Raw genomic sequence first — 4,224 nt, 5'->3', positions numbered from 1 at the left:
GTAACCAGGCATGGCTTGGTTGGGAAGGGATGGGAACACCAACCCAGCCACAAAACTTCAACCTACAATCTATCCCACGTGGAAGGTATCCTAGAGTAATAATCACACAGAAATTGTGAGAGTGGACAAGTGTCCTGTACAACCTGAGACCCATGCTTCAAGCAGGAGTCCATACCTCTCACTGCCTGGAGGGCCAGGAACCAGAAGTTGGATAGTCCAGATTCTTTATTTTTATTTATTTATTTTTATTTGTTTGAGACAGGGTTTCTCTGTGTGGCCCTGGCTGTCCTGGAACTCACTCTGTAGACCAGGCTCGCCTCAAACTCAGAAATTCACCTGCCTCTACCTCCCAAGTGCTGGGATTAAAGGTGTGTTCCACCACGCCCGGCCTGATAGTCCAGATTCTTAAGGAGAAACAAACCAACTGGGAAAAAGTCAATGAAGGGATTCCTAATGAATCTCTGCAATGTTTGTAGACAGGAGCCGAGAAGAAAAATCATCACCAGAGAAGCTTCCTCCAGTAAATGGATGGGAGCAGATGAAGTAACCTGCAACCAAATATTAGCCAGAAGTCAGAGAATCCTGCAATAGAGGGGGAGGATGGATTTTAGAAGGTAGAAGTATCAAGGACACCACAAATACAGGCCTCACAGAATCAACTAATCTAACCTAGTCCCATGGAGGCTCACAGACCCTAAACAGACAATCAGGGAGCCCAAATGGGTTCAGACTTATGGTCGAGTAGCTTGGTGTTCTGATGGGATGCCTAATAGTTGGAGGATGCTCTGTCTCTGTTGTGGGTTGCTGTTTATATGCTCTGCTCCCTCAATAGTGCCCGTATTCAGGTGCAGTTAAGTAAAATCTTAATTAGTCAGATAAGGCTAGAGGCTGTGTATAGACAGTGGAAGATGAGGGGGAGCTAAGAATTTTAGAGAGGGGAGAGTCAGAGAGGGAGATGAGAGAAGAGACAAGGGATATGGATTAGATGATGGTAGAAGATTAACCAGAACCACATGGCTTGAAAGAACCACAGGTAGCTATGGATATCTTAGAAAGGCAATAGAGTAATATAGGATACATATACCCAATCTAGGTGTGCATCTCATATTTATGGCAATTGAGTTTTGAATTCCTTGTACATGCATTTTGGGGGTTGACGATTTACTGCTATAAATCTGGTTGATAAAATATAAAGTCTCTGGAGTTTTCATTTTACAGCGTTCCAGGGATTTGTGTGAGTGGCAGCCAGCTTACTGCCATCTAGACAAATGAGGCCATTGGACTAGGAATGTCTAGATGGCTAGCTGTGGAAACGATACAGGCATGCAAGACCACCATTAATAGAAAATAGCCTGGATTTTTTTTTCTATAATTACATGGGACATTTCTCTGACTCTCTTGTCTGCTTTTGAGACCCCTTTCATGGTACTGGGTTGCTTTGTCTTGTCTTAGTAAGGGGCATGTGCCTGTCTTATTATAAACTGTTGTATTTGCTTGACATCCCTGGGAGGACGTCTCTCTTCTGAAAGGAAGCAAAGGAGTGGAGGTGGAAGAGGGACTGTTAGGGGGCAAGGGATTTCAGGAAAGGAAGGAGGGAGAAGTGGGCTGTAATATATAAGAGAATTTTTTTTTTTTTTGGTTTTTCCAGACAGGGTTTCTCTGTGTAGCCCTGGCTGTCCTGGAACTCACTTCGTAGACCATGCTTGCCTCATACTCAGAAATCTGCCTGCCTCTGCCTCCTGAGTGCTGGGATTAAAGGCATGCACCACCATGTCCGGCTTAAGAGAAAATTTACTAAAAGGGAAAATACCATAAAAATTAAATTCATGTTTAAGAAGACTCCACAGAATACCCTACAACATTCCTGTAGGTTCCACAGATTCCAGAGACAACACTTTGAGACACTAGGTTCTCTGAGCCCCTCAGGGCAAGGAAGAAGGCAGTGGTCAAGGAATTCTAGAGGGTGCTCAACGTGAGATCCAGATTGCCAAGATTTCCTTTGAACAGTTTGTTTGCAAAACACTTAAGAGGAGCCTGACACCTTCACCCCAAAAGGAAACTGTTACAACATATTTGATCATACTGTTTAGCCCAAAATTGTGTTATGTACTGAAAAAAAAAAATAACTGGTTTTAGTTGTGGAGTGACTCAGCTTTGGTACACACCTTTAATTCCTCTGGATGGAATATAGACATACATTTAAGTACACACCTCTAATTCCAGACACTGAAGGTAAAGGTAGTTTGTAGAAAGAAGCCCCAGCAGGGCAGTGGTGGTGCACGACTTTAATCCCAGCACTTGGAAGGCAGAGGCAGGCGAATTTCTGTGTTCGAGGCCAGCCTGGTCTACAGAGTGAGTTCCAGTACAGCCAGGGCTACACAGAGAAACCCGTCTCAAAAAGAAGAAGAAGAAGAAGAAGAAGAAGAAGAAGAAGAAGAAGAAGAAGAAGAAGAAGAAGAAGAAGAAGAAGGAGGAGGAGGAGGAGGAGGAGGAGGAGGAGGAGGAGGAGGAGGAGGAGGAGGAGGAGGAGGAGGAGGAGGAGGAGGAGGAGGAGGAGGAGGAGGAGGAGGAGGGGGAAAGAAAGAATGAAAGAAATCCCAATTCGCAGAGAAACTAAGAATTCAGAGAAAGATTAGGCAGAAATGGATATACTCAACTGTTATGAGAAGAGAGAGGAAAGAAAAGAGCTCACTGCAGAGAGAAAGGGCAGAGAGAAAGGGCAGAGAGAAAGGGAGATAGGACAGTTTTAGCAGGACAGTAGAATAGAGGCAGGTTGAAGAGAGAACAAAAAGCAGAAAGTGAGAAGAAGTCTGAAGATTAGAGCTGATTGTCAAAGTAGGAGACCAGGTGAGCAATTCAGGAGAAGCCAAAAAAAGCTATGTTGATTCAGTTACAGCGGAGAGGATTTTTTGAGCCAGAACAAATTAAATCAGGCAGTCGGGGATCAGAAAGAACTAGAAAGTGGGGACCTTATTCAGCTGTGAACATTCTAAGCTGTGAACATTATTAGCTGAGAACATTCTAAGCCTAGTTTTGATTTGATGGGGGCTAGAAACTTCCAGGATTAGTCCAAGGTCAGCAAACCAAGGCAGAAAGCCTCAGAGACAACAATTAATGCATGCAAATAAAAGTTACTTTGACAGGAAATTATTTGAATGTTGCCTGGACTGTCACCTCTGGACAAAAGTATGGCTAAGGCATCTTCAGTTAAAGATACCAGTGTCCAGAAACTGTGAAAGATGTCACCAGATTCTCATCTTTCCAGAAGTCTGGATGTGTTGCAACCACCACTGGTTGTCTGTGTAGTGTATCTCTGTCTCTCTATCTCTCTCTACCTCTCTGTCTCTGTCTCTCTCTCTGTATCTCTATCTCTCTGTCTGTCTCTCTTTCTCTCTGGCTTTATATGGGCATTTGTCAGTTTGGTTTTTTTTTGAAATGACTAGTTGCTTTCTCTGGTAGGAGGACATTACACAGCCTTACCACCTGTCTTCCTCATGTTTAGTACAAAAAAATCCTTTTGACTCTGGCAAGGCACCCATAAAGTCACTGCTACCATCCACCTTCCCCCCCAAAACAAAACAAAACACCCTTACACCTGTCTCACCTAACAGAGTCTTCATAAGCAAAACCTATGATTCCTGCCCAAGAGGGTCCCAGTCTCTTGTAAGAGGCAACTCCACCCTACAGGAGCCTGCTCCTGAGAGGTAAGAAAAGAACAATTTAGAGCAACTTTCCTGCAAAGGGGTGAGGAGGTTTGCACAGTGATCGTCTACAATCATTTCAAATGTTAGATTTAAGACAGGGGATCCGTCTATCAAGGTCCCAAAAGCACCAGATACAGAGTCACTGATGCTCAAGGTTGGCAGTAAGTCTAACCAAGGAATAAAAAATCAAAATCAATTGATTGGTCCAAGATTGAAGGATAAGCAAAATTGAAGCAAGACAGAGGAGAGCTAGTAGCTACTGAGCTGACAGAATCACTGTAATTATTTCTGTGTCCCACTGACTGTGGGTCTCTCTAAGAGATGAAGACCTGGAGAAATGAGAGATATGGGCAAAATTTTACATGTCACTTTACATGAGGGTAGTACTAGCCCTAATCTTTGATATCTGTTGAATATATGCTGCACCTGAAAGAGGAAAAACTGAACTTTTCCTGAACTCTCTTACCCCTCCCATCCAGAGATTGTTCCCGGAACACACCTGAACTTTTTACCCCAGAGT

Source organism: Mus caroli, unplaced genomic scaffold, assembly GCF_978045245.1.
Source record: "Mus caroli unplaced genomic scaffold, Mus_caroli_1 scaffold_3, whole genome shotgun sequence".
Classification (NCBI taxonomy): Eukaryota; Metazoa; Chordata; class Mammalia; order Rodentia; family Muridae; genus Mus; species Mus caroli.
The sequence above is the reverse complement of the archived record's forward strand: the minus strand, read 5'-3'. Positions refer to the sequence as shown.